Source organism: Cebus imitator, unplaced genomic scaffold (assembly GCF_001604975.1).
Source record: "Cebus imitator isolate Cc_AM_T3 unplaced genomic scaffold, Cebus_imitator-1.0 Scaffold87, whole genome shotgun sequence".
Lineage (NCBI taxonomy): Eukaryota > Metazoa > Chordata > Mammalia > Primates > Cebidae > Cebus > Cebus imitator.
In genome coordinates this window covers 2282690-2295764 of record NW_016107402.1, presented here as the reverse complement: position 1 = coordinate 2295764, position 13075 = coordinate 2282690, and the positions used below count along the sequence as shown (strand labels likewise).

At 45.5% G+C, this 13075-nt stretch overlaps 1 protein-coding gene and 1 non-coding gene across 4 annotated transcripts in view; both read right to left on the bottom strand.

The window, feature by feature from the left end:
* RCAN3 (RCAN family member 3) overlaps nt 1-12194 on the bottom strand; it is a 38878-nt gene extending 26684 nt beyond the window's left edge. The window contains exon 1 of one of the 3 annotated variants that reach the window (XM_017534575.2): nt 12033-12194. The gene's annotated coding sequence lies outside the window, so the exon portion shown is untranslated. Of the gene's footprint in view, nt 1-11356; nt 11629-12032 lie in introns of those variants that run through there. The other 2 variants (XM_017534574.2, XM_017534576.2) reach the window with 2 other exon arrangements.
* Nucleotides 3296-3459, bottom strand: LOC119472161. Its single transcript, XR_005201273.1, has one exon. It is a non-coding gene; the product is annotated as a U1 spliceosomal RNA (small nuclear RNA).
* Nucleotides 12195-13075: the final 881 nt, after the last annotated feature.

The following is a 13075-nucleotide window of genomic DNA, read 5'->3' as shown; positions in this document are numbered from 1 at the left end:
AAAAAAAAAAAAAAAAAGAAAAGAAAATGCAGAGATAAAACTCTGAAAGCCAAATAATGTTCCAATCAATCAATGTCTCCAGGCAACAATTCATCAAATGAAGCAATTTTATTTAGAAAGATAAATCAGTATTTAAAACAACGCATTACAGTCCTCATAAGTAAATTCTATATATGCTCATTTGATTTGCTTAGCATATTTTATGTAACATATTTCACTGGCAATGATTTATTAAGAAAAAAAGGCAAAATGTTTTCTAGTGAACTTAGTGGGGAAAAGGATAATATAAAATGAGATCTCATCAATATGTGCTCCGGTTTACAAGCAGTAGAAAGAAAAATGTGAACCAGAAGAGTCTCCACATATTTGTTTGGGGTTTTCCATCTACAACATTGTAACTGGCACAGCAGGATACAACCCACGCTAATTCCCTCACCATCTGCACCCTGAAATATGGTCTGTGATGAGCTGACTCTACCTCTCCTAACCAATTTGTTCTTTTTGAATATACTCTGAAAGAATTAAGTGACACAGAATCAAAAGTTGTTTATAAATCCAGTCTTTGTTAATATTAGAAATATTTGCAGTAGGCAAAATTTAACACAGAAAATCAAAAAGAGGGCCAGCTACAGTGGCTCGAACCTATAATCACAGAACTTTTGTGGGGCTTTTTTTTTTTTTTTTTTTTTTGATGGAGTCTTATCACCCAGGCTGGAGTGCAGTGGCGCAGTCTTGGCTCACTGCAACCTCCGCCTCCCTGGCTCAAGTGATTTTCATGCCTCAGCCTCCACTACAGGCGTGCACCACCATGTCCAGCTAATTTTTTGTATTTTTTGGTAGAGATGGGATTTCTCCATGTTGGCCAGGCTGGCCTCAAACTCCTGACCTCAGATGATCTTCCCACCTCGGCCTCCCAAAGTGCTGGTCACAAATACATTGCTTACATACAGTACAGTACAGGAAAGTAATTCTGGAATAAAAATAGTGAGGTTTTTTTGGTATTCTACAGTATCAGTCAAGACTACTTCTAAGTAGTAAAATCTTAACACATTTGTATAAACATTTTCTGAGGGCCTATTGCTTGGTGCTGGGGAGTGAAGAAGACGTGGTTTCTGCCCTCAAGGCAACTCCTAGCAGAGCCAGACTTTCTCTTCTTCAACAATGCTAAGCACCCATTCTCCTAAAGAACCCCATTCCACCAGCTGTCAGCTATACTTTTTCTTTGTTTCCTTTTTAAGATGGAATTTCGCTCTGTCACCAAGGCTAGAGTGCAGTATCGCAATGTTGGCTCACTGCAACCTCCTGGGTTCAAGTGATTCTCCTGCCTCAGCCTCCCAAGTAGCTAGGACTACCGGCATGTGCCACCATGCCTGGCTAATTTTTGTATTTTTAGTAGAGACAGGATTTCAGCGTGTTAGCCAAGCTGGTCTCGAACTCCTGACCTTAAGTTATTCACCCGCCTTGACCTCCCAAAGTGTCAGCTATACTTTCAATTTCTCCTTCTCCACTTGTTCCTCTCTCTCAGCAAACATATGTGTTCCCGGGAGCCCTACGATCTGGATTCTACCCTCCCCTCACCCTGCCCCCGATTCTCCTTCACCTTCCTACCAGCTCCTGGGAAATGTGATGTCCTTTTGCTAGGCTCCCTCTGCTCTGGTCACTCCTGAATTCAGTGCAGTTGGGCCTCCGCACTACCTTTCGGCTGCAGCTGCCCTCCTCATGAACAGCAATGGCTTCCTAACGGCACCTCACACTTTATCGTGCGTCACTGTCTTACAACTGCACTGCATTTTTTCTGAAGTGAAGGTCTGTGGCAACCCTGATTGAGCAAGTCTATCGGTGCCATTTTCCAACAGCATGTGTTCACTTCATGTGGGTCACATTCTGGTAATTCTCACAGTATTTCAAATGTTTTCATTATTATTTTATCTGTTACAGTGATCTGTGATCAGTGATCTTTGGTGTTACCATTGTAATTGTTTTGGGGCACCACGAGCTACACTTGTATAAGATGGTGGACTTAATCAATACACGTTATGGGTGTTCTTTTTTTTTTTCGACAGAGTTTTGCTCTTGTTGCCCAGGCTGGAGTGCAGTGGTATGATCTCAGCTCACTGAACCTCCTGGGTTCAAGCGATTCTCCTGCCTGAGCCTCCTGAGTAGCTGCAATTACAGGTATGTACCACCATGTCCAGCTAATTTTGTATTTTTAGTAGAGACGGGGTTTCTCCATGTTGGTCAGGCTGATCTTGAACTCCTGACCTCAGGTGATCCGCCTGCCTTGTCCTCCCAAAGTGCTGGGATTATAGGCGTGAGCCACTGTGCCTAGCCTATGTGAACACTCACAATACCTGTTGTGAGTGTTCTTACTCAACGAATACATGTTGTGGGTGTTCTTAATCAATATGTGTTATAGGTGTCCTTAATCAATACCTGTTATGGGTGTTCTAACTCCTCCACTGACTGGGGTCATTCCCCTGACTCTCTCCCTCTCCTTGGGCCTCCCTATTCCCTGAGACATGACAATATTGAAATTAGGCCAATTAATAACCCGACAATGGCCTCTAAGAGTTCAAGTGAAAGGAAGCATCATGAATCTCTCACTTTAAATCAAAAGCCAGCAGTGATTAAGCCTAGTGAGGAAGGTATGCCCTGAGAGGCCGAAAGCTAAGTCTCTTGCACCAATCAGTCACAGTGTGAAGGCAAACAAAGAGTTCCCAAAGGAAATTAAAAGTGCTACTCCAGTAAACACACAAATGTTAAAAAAGGCCAAAATAGCCTTATTTCTGATATGGGAAGTTTGAGTGGTCTAGATATAAGATAAAACCAGCCACAACATTCCCTTAAACCAAATCTAGTCCAGAGCAAAGCCCTGACTCTCTTCACCTCTATGAAAGATGAGAGAGGTTAGGAAGCTGCAGAAGAAAAGTCTGAAGCTAGCAGAGGCTGGTTTATGAGACTGAAGGAAAGGAACTGTCTCTGTAACATAGAAGCGCACGATGAAGCAGCAAGCGCTGATGTGGAAGCTGCAGCAAGTTATCCAGACGATCTACCTAAGTCATTGGTGACAGTGGCTACCCTCAACAACAGATTTTCAATATAGATGAAACAGCCTTCTATTAGGAGAAGATGCCATCTACGACTGTCATAGCTAGAAGTCAATGCCTGGCTTCAACGCTTCGAAGGACAGGCTGGCTCTTTTGTTAGAGGCAAACAGAGCTGGTGACTTTCAGTTGAAGCCAACACTCATTCACCATTCTAAAAATCCTATGGCTTTTTTTTTTTTTTTTTTTGCCAGGGGAAAACGGGAACGCAGTCCCCCACTACCACAAATTATGCAGTCAAGTCTCCCACATTTGGGGAAATCGCAGGGGTCAGCACATCCAGCATGCTATGGATAGGCCTCGCCCTGGGAAAACCACCTTCGGGATCATGGTATCTCCCCTGCCAGGTAAGTATAAAAAATCCTACGGCTCTTAAGAATTGTACTCAGTCTACTCTGCGTCTGCTCTGTGAATGGAACAATAAAGCCTGGCTGACAGCACATCTGTTAATGGCATGGTTTGCTGTATGTTTTAAGCCCATTCTTGAGACCTACTGCTAAGAAAAAAGACAAGATTCTTTTCAAAATATTACTACTGCTCACTGACGATGCACTTGGTCACCTAGGAGCTCTGACAGAAATATATACAGAGAGATGAATGTTTTTTTCATGCCTGCTAGCACAATATCCATTCTGTGGCCCATGATCAAGGAGTTACTTTGACTTTCAAGTCTTACTATTTTAAGAAACACATTTCCTAAGCATACAGCTGCCAGAGATAGCAACTCCTCAGATGGATCTGGGCAAAGTAAATGGAAGACTATCTGGAAAGAAGTCGCCATTCTAGATGCCATTCCGAACACTCATGATTCATGGGAAGAGGTCAAAACCACAACAGCAACAAGAGTTGGGAAGAAGTTGATTCCAACCCTCCTGGATGACTCTGAGGTGGTCAAGACATCAGTGGAGGAAGTAACTGCAGATGTGGTAGAAACAGCAAGAGAACTAGAATTAGAAGAGCCTAAAGATGTAACTGTATTCCTGCAATCCCAAACAAAACTCGAATGGATGGAGTTGGCTGCCTGCAACTGAGCAAAGAAGGTGGTCTCTTGAGAGAAAATCTACTTCTGGGGAAGATGCTGTACACATTGTTGAAATGACAACAAAGGATTTAGAATATTCCATAAACGTAGTTGATAAAGCAATGGCAGGTTTAGAGGATTGGCTGCAATTTTGAAAGAACTTCTATTGTAGATAAAATGCTATCAAACAGCATCACATGCTACAGAGAATCTTTTGTGAAATGCTGTTCTTATTTTAATAATTGTCACAGCCACCCCAAACTACAGCACCAGTACCACCCTGATCAGCCAGCAGCCATCAACCTCAAGGCAAGAACTTCCACCAACAAAAAGATTACGACTCAATTGTTAGTATTATTTTTTGAGATGAGAGTCTCACTCTGTTGCCCAGACTCTAGTACAGTGCCGTGATCATGACCCGCTGTAGTCTTGACTCTCCCAGGCTCAGGTGATCCTCCCACCTCAGCCTTCCAAGTATCTGGGACTACAAGTGCACACCACCACGCCTGGTTAATTTTTGTAATTTTTGTAGAGACAGGGTTTCGCCATGTTGCCCAGGCTGGTCTTAAACTCGTGGGCTCAAGTGATCCACTTGCCTCATCCTCCTGAAGTGCTGGGACTACAGGTGTGAACCACCACACCAGCCGATCATTAGTATTTTTTAGCAACAAAGTATTTTTAAAATTAAGGTATAGGGCCGGGCGCGGTGGCTCAAGCCTGTAATCCCAGCACTGTGGGAGGCCGAGGCGGGTGGATCATGAGGTCAAGAGATCGAGACCATCCTGGTCAACATGGTGAAACCCCGTCTCTACTAAAAATACAAAAAATTAGCTGGGCATGGTGGCGCGTGCCTGTAATCCCAGCGACTCAGGAGGCTGGGGCAGGAGAATTGCCTGAACCCGGGAGGCGGAGGTTGCGGTGAGCCGAGATCGCGCCATTGCACTCCAGCCTGGGTAACAAGAGCGAAACTCCGTCTCAAAAAAAAAAAAAAATTAAGGTATATACATTGTTTTACGACACAAGCTATTGTACACTTAATAAACTATAGAATAGTATAAACAAGACTTTTACGTGCACTGGGAAATCAAACTTCGTGTGACCGGTTTTACTACAGTGGTCTGTAACCAAACCTATGATTTCCCCAAAGAAGCCTGTAGCTGATACCCAGTTTCAGGTCTCAGCCTGTCTCTGGAGCACATGACCGGGCTGCCCGTTCCATCCATTCTTGGACCTCCCTGTGTCCCTGCCTTCTGGGTCTTGGCTCTTCCTGGCCCTTCTTCCTCAACAACGCTGTCTTTTTCACTGCCTCTTTTTTCTCCACATCCTCATACTCTTTTCCTCATCTTCCCTCCTGGATGATTTTATCGACACTGGAATATTTAGCTCCGTAACCACCAGAGGTTCTCAACTAAGTTCCTGCCTCCCTGTGGGTCACACACACCTGTGTCAATACTGGTTCTCCATTCACGCAATGACTTTGAGACAGGATGAATGTCACCAAAGTTGGGATGGAAGCCAGAGCAGAACCTTGGGCAGTAAGGAGGATGGGCAGTTTGGAAAAGTACCATGTCCCCAAGAGACTGTGATCAGCCTGCTGGTCTTTCCTACCTACACCCTTAAAAATCACTGATTTATATGGCTACATTCAAATTTATATACCAAGATTCACTCTCTCTCCCGAGTTCTAGTTTTTTTTTTTTTTTTGAGACAGAGTTTCACTCTTGTTGCCCAGGCTAAAGTGCAGTGGCGCAATCTCAGCTCACTGCAACCTCCGCCTCCTGGGTACAGGTGATTCTCCTGCCTCAGCCTCCTAAGTAGCTGAGACTATAGGCACACACTACCACACCCAACTAATTTTTTGTATTTTTTTCTAAGTCGCCACTGTAATTTTTTTTCCTAAGTCACCACTGTCTGTAAATTATTTTTTGTATTTTTAGCAGAGATGGGGTTTCATCATGTTGGTCAGGCTGGTCTCGAACTCCTGACCTCAGGTGATCCACCCGCCTCGGCCTCCCAAAGTGCTGGGATTACAGGCCACTGTGTCTGGCCATATTTTTCACTTTCTATTGAATATATCTATCTAGGTGGCCCACAGGTACAACAACTGTTTTTAACTTATTCATTTATTGTGCCAGAAATCTTCAATCTGAAACCGGGCCCTGGGGGTGTGAGGCAGGGAGTGATACTGTACCTCACTGTGGCTTTCATTACAGTCTTTTTCAAGACAAAGTTGTTGGGTGGACTTTGTAGCTCTTACAGCGCCTGATTCATTTTTCTGTCATACACTTGTATTGTGATAATTTATTGGCAAATCACTTCTAGCTACCAGTGTGTATCTGTGAAGTCCCAGGTACTGGCAGTTTCCCGCTCACAGTGTATGCTTAATAAAGGTGGCTAAATAAAAGCAGGTAACATTGTGGTTTCCCTACTGATATATCAGCACAGACAAATATACACTGAATTCTGCATAGGACTGGAGACAGCTTCCCAAAGGAGGTGATGAGACTTCAAGGATGAACAGAATTTCAGCAGGAAAAGAATGGGGAACATTCCACGCAAAGCCAGCAGGACATGAACAAAGGCAGGAAGACAGTAGGACCAGCATGCACAAAGTTCACGTTATCTGGCCTCGCTGGGGTGCAAGGTGTTTGGTGGGGGTCGCATGAGACAGTCAGAAAGGCAGGTATGGGCCAGGTTGCAAAGAAAGAACGGGTACAGAGTTTTGCCATAAAAACCATGTCAATGCCATGTCAATATCAGCATGCCATTGTGGGTTTTTAGGCAGGGAAATGATGAAACCAAATGCATTTTAACTTTTGGTATCTCTAAAAGTGGGCTGTCTTTATATCTTATCTCTTAGAGGCACTAATGTTTTTATCCCTATTCCTAACCCATTAAAAAGAGGTAAAGAAAACACTGTGCCCACTTTTTTGGTGGCTGGCAAGTTGGGGAGCTCTGACTGACTAGATTTTGAAATTTGAGAAAGTCAACTTACTCTGGGTAAGATTTTTTTCTTTGTTTCAAGTTCCCTCCTCTAACCCATAAAAAGATTTTAAAAAACAGAGCACAGGAAATAATCCTTCACCTGACTTAAAAAAAAAATTCTTAGAATGTTACACCTTCATTTCCTGTTTTCTACCTTCAATTTTGAGTGCCGTTTATATATAACTTCAAACAGAAGTTATAAGAATAGCACAAGGAACTCGGGTACACTGTATCCTTTACCCAGAGTCACAGATTCCTTCGGTTTTGCCCATCTGCTTTATCTTTCTCTATTTTTATAGATGTGTATTTTCTTGAGCCATTGAAAGATGGAGCATACCCCCTTTACTTCCAAATACTTCAGTGTATAAGAACAAGATCATTTTCTTACATAACCCACAGAATAATTACCATAAACAGAAAATTTAACATCAATTTAATACTATTATCTAATGCATAATTTATCAAATGCATAATCTGGATTCAAATTTTGTCAGTTATCCTAATAATGTCTTAGTTATTTTCCTTCTTTTTTTTTTGGAGACAGAGTATTACTCTGTCACCCAGGCTGGAGTGCAGTGGAGCAATCTCGGCTCACTACAACCTCTACCTCCCAGATTCAAGCAATTCTCTGCCTCGGCCTCCCGAGGAGCTGAGGGTGCCCACCACCATGCCTGGCTAATTTTTTTTTTTGTATTTTAGTACAGATGGGGTTTCACCATCTTGGCCAGGCTGGTCTTGAACTCCTGACCTCATGATCTACCTGCCTTGGCCCTCCAAAGTGCTGGGATTACAGGCGTGAGCCACTGCGCCCAGTCCTTTAATTTTTTTTTATTGTAAATTATTTGTCTTTTGTCCCAAGATATCTATATTTGTTTCTTTCTTTTCTCTATTTTAGAGACAGGGTCTCTGTCACCCAGGCTAGAATGCAGTGGTATGGTCATAGCTCACTGCAACCTCAAACTGTTGGGTTTAAGTGATCTGCCTGCCTCAGCCTTCCAAGTAGGTAAGACAATGGGTACACGTTGTCATGCCTGGCTAATTTTTTGTAGAGATGGGATTTCACTATATTCCCCAGGCTGATCTCAAATTCTTGGCCTCAAGCCATCTTCCCTATGTTGCCCAGGCTGGTCTTGAATTCCTAGCCTCAAATGATCCTCCTGCCTCAGCTTCACAAATCACTGGGAGTAGTGGTGTAAATCACCATGCCTGACCCAAGATATTTTAATAATCTTTATAGTATTGCTACATTTTCTTCACTTATATATCACTGTATATTTGATAAGCTTAAAAAGGATGGATTGCTGAAACACCACGGTAACTGTAAATGCATCTGAACAGTCCTTACATATACCCTAGAAAGATTTAAGCTCCATAATCAGACTTTATATCTGAACTCTGGTTCCTCCAGTACTTTATGTAAATTATGTTGTCTCTTTGCTTCTGTTTCCTCAACTGTAAAATAGGGCTAATAATAATCCTTACCCAATAAGGATGTTAGGAGGATTAAATTAGGAAATCCATGCTAAGAGCTCAGAAGAATGCTTTGCATATAGTTAGTGCTCAATAACTATTTTTACATAGGCACGATCTATGTCAATGCATTGTTGAGATGAAAGGACCCCAACAGTATCAGAACCATTGGTGGAACTGATACTAAAACAATAAAATGAGAAAAACTCATTCCCAAAGGATCTAGTTCCAAGCTGCAAAAAGGCAACAAAAATAAAACACTTTGTATCATTTCATGAAAACTATTCAGTAGCAGATGAGTCAATAAACACCTGTGAAAAGGGAAAAGAAAATAAATAATTTTTAAAAAGTGAGCTACAGAACAACCACTGGAGGCAGTAATATGGCTCCAGAATAAAAGCCTGTCCAGATGTAAAAAGGCTGTGGTGCCTTTTTATAAACCTTACAGAATGTTATGCTGTCATGCAAAGCATACAGTAGCAAAGACATTATCATTCTGAGGATGGTTCTCTTGCTAAAGACAAGCCATGAGGGTTTTTTAATAGAGTTTGAATTAACATTGTCAACCATTTTATAATTTTCTTTTTAAAAGAAGCTGTTAATAAGTGCAGTTAAATCTGAACAGAAAGATATAGGTAAGGAGATTTTATAAAGTAGCTCAGCTTGTACTTAAAAGGTAAACTCAGTTTCACTACGGCAAAGAAAAAAATTACACAAGTACATTCGTTCTACGTGGTGTAACTGGAGGTGTTGCTAACTTTGTGCCGCTCCAACTATCACAAGACTGTTCCTCAGTTTGCCAGTCCAGGGAAATCTTGACTGGCCCAGCAGAAAGGGCCGAACCAAAATCCTCCAGCTCCTGTAAGCAAAGGTCTATGCTAATCCAGGTTTCTCATCATCTCCAGTACAACTGTAACTGCAGCTGGCTTCTGGCAAATTGTTTCTTCATGGAAATATCAAATAAGTGGAAAAACTCCAGGGAGCATGGCCATCTGCTCTGCCACAACAAGCCTGTGACAAAAGTCATCTATCAAGGCAAAATGTCAAGCACATGGAATTGATCTTGCATTTTTTGTTCTGATTGGGAAAAGGTAAATTATTTCTCCTCCAGGATTAAAATAATAATACTTTTTTCAAATTAATAGGCTTCCCAGCTTGGTGAAACATTTCAATATCTTAGCTAGATGCACTTTTTACTTTTTTTATGTGTTCAAAATGCTACTGGACAAACTGGAAGTAAGTAAGTGCTCCGTTTTCAGCTCTACAAGTACCCTGCTGAATAACCTTGGGAAAAATAACTTGGCTTTTTTGTATTTATAAAATAAACAAAATAAAATGCATAAAATATAGAAAATAAACACTCACAGGTGCTTTGGGCAACTAAGTTCCTTTTTTAAACCTCTAAATTATAAATTTCAACTAAGTTAAAAAAACAAAGAACACCTGGACGGGTGCGGTGGCTCATGCCTGTCATCCCAGCACTTTGGGAGGCAGAGGCAGGCAGACTGCCAGAGCTCCAGAGTTTGAGGCCAGCCTGGGCAACATGGCGAAACCCCCTCTACAAAAAAATACATGGTAATACATGGTGCACTCCTGTAGTCCCAGCTACTCGGGAGGCAGAGAGGTCGGAGGATCGCTTGATTCTGGGAAGTTGAAGCTGCAGTGAGCTGTGTTTGCACCACAGCACTCCAGCCTGGGTGACAGAGTGAGACCTTGTCTCAAAAAGAAGAAAGGAAAAAAGAGAAGAAGAAAAGGCAAGGCTTTCCAATGCAGTAAAATGTAAAGCTGATGACCTGGCTAAAGAAAAGACTGTTTTCAGGCTTTTCACAGTCTTTCTGCATGGAAAGCTCATTTCTAGATCAATTTTAATCCCCACCAAAAAGAACACATTTGTGTGATGCACATCTAGCTCCTGTATTATGTGTTTACAGAATTTAAGATATTGAACCAAAGCCAATGAAATATTCTTAAATTACATATTATGTAATCACAGCTACAGATAAGTCAATTGCTTCTTTTGCCAAATAGTACATCAGAGACTTCTATGAAAAGTTAAAATAAATGTGGCGTTACTCGGTGCCTTCCAACAAGTGGAAGCGAGTATGTTTGGCTTTCAGCACTACAGGAAAACATCACTTTAAATAATCCTTGTTTGTATCTGAAACACGGATCTGGATTGCTTCCTACACTGAAATCCTAATCTCTACAGGAGATGATCAGACTTTGCACGGAAGCCGGACGAATCAACCTGGCACAGATCACTGCTGCCCTACCTGTCCAGGGGACGGACAGAAGCAGACAGACAAGTTTCAAGAAGTTAGGGAGTCACTAAAGCGATGGTGACCTAGGCACCGTGGGGGAAGCGGGGAAGAGGGGGAAAGACAGGGGGGCTTCCACCTTCCAGGCGCCCCTGCACCGCTCCTGCCTTCAGGGACAGGCTGGGCCTGTCGCCTTTTCAAAAAGTCAAACATTTGCTGAGAGAAAATCGTTGGTGGAGAAGAGAAAACATTTTTGTTTTGTTTTCCAGGACACCACCCCCGAGGCTGCCAGACTAGACTCCGAGCGCGAGACGGGTGCGGCGGGAGGTGAGGTCGCGCGCGGCAGCATCTCCGGGTCCCGCGGCTCTGGGCGCCCTCCCTCCCGGGCTTCTCTAGGTGGCTTCTTCCTTTTTTTTTTTTTTTTTAACTTTTCACGCCCCTGCTCCCGCCCCGCGCCCCACCCCCGCCCGGCGCTGGGTGCAAACCTGCCGGAGAGGCCGGGCGCCCAGGGCCCTCACCTGCACGCCCCGGCGCCGCAAGACCGGAGCGGGGAGGGCGACGGACGGGCCCGGGCGGCTCGACGGGGCTGCGGGGAGCCGGGCGCGGCGAGCTGCGGGGCCTCCGGGAGCCTGGTGGGCGGCGGGCTGGGCAGAGGGCAGAGCCAGGAGCGACCGGCTGCAACAGTCTCGCCGCCACGCCCTCGACGCCGGCGGGAGCGGCCGCCTAGGCGGGGACGAGGGCGGTGTCCGGGCCCAGGGAGGCTGCCGGTGCCGCGCCTGCTCCCGGCCCCGCGCGCCCCGCCTCGCACCCTCCTGCTCTGTTAGGGCGCGCGCACGGCGGCGCAGGCGCCCGAGACCGGGACGAGGCGGGGGCCGGGACGGGGGCGCGCGGGGGCCGGGGCGGGGGTGGTGGGGGTGACTCGCCGCGCGCGCACGCGCGCGCCTTCCTCCAGCTCCTCCGGTCCCTTGTCACCGGCCTTGCGGGGGGCCTGGGCTGTGGCTGGGGCGGGGGCTTTAGTTTCCCCGAAAGCAGGACGTGTGGCGACCTTCTCGTTTTCCACGGGCAGCAGAGAGAGCCGATCTCCTTTTCCTGCTAGCCAGTAGGACAGTCCCCAGAGCAGCTCGTGAGAATATGACGAACGTTTACTCAGGGCCAGTTACTATGTACACTGTGTCCCGCGCGCGGCGAGTTTACCTCGGTTCACCTCCCGGCAACCGGCAGCCCGGATATTCTCAGATGCGGGGTTGCGGGGGGCATCCCAGCGCCTCGTTGCCCTGGGAGAGGCGGCCGCGAGTAGCTGAGCTGCCGCGAGCGCTAGGTGTGGGACGGCCCAGGCTGGGTCCAGCCCTGGCGGGTACAACCCTCTTTCCCTCCTGTTCCTTCCCCTTCCCTCTCCTCCCTCCTCCCTCCTGCCGCTCTCCCTCCTCCTCTCACTCCTGGTCACCCCATGCCCTGTCTACCGTTGTCATACAAGTCACACGTTTAATGCTTTCTTTTTCGTGGAAAAACCCTTGCATGCAGTCTTGCTTGTCTCTGACGCCCTAGGAGACCACGGGACATGATTACGCCTATTTCTCAAAGGGAAGAGCCGGAGTCTAAGCTGTTCAGCGAGTTTCAGTGGTAGGACTGGGGTTTACATTGGCAGTTATTATTATTACCAGTAATTATGATGACAAAGCTGAATGCCCAACTTGGAAGGCAGCAGGCATCTCTTCCCTTAGCCGGCAGAGAGGGAAGCAGGGTCACAGAGCAGGGAAAATAACTTGGCTCAGCTCCCACTTGCAAGGACGCGCAGCCGCCTGGTGGTGCGCACCTGTATTCCCAGCTTGTCAGGAGGCTGAGGCGGGAGGATCGGTTGAGGCCAGGAGTCTGAGACCAGCCTGGACAACATAGCAAGAAAAAAGAAAAAAAAAAAGAATGTGCAGTTATAAGAAAATCAGCTCTGGCTGGGCACGGTGGCTCATGCCTGTAATCCCAGCACTTTCGGAGGCCAAGATGGGCGGATCACCTGAGGTCGGGAGCTCCAGACCAGTCTGACCAACATGGAGAAACTCCATCTCTACTAAAAATACAGAATGAGCCAGGTGTGGTGGCGCATGCCTGTAATCCCAGCTACTCGGGAAGCTGAGGCAGGAGAAGCACTTGAACCCAGGAGGCAGAGGTTGCAGTGAGCCAAGATCATGCCACTGCACTCCAGCCTGGGCAACAAGAGCTCAAAAAGAAAGAAAAAGAAAAAA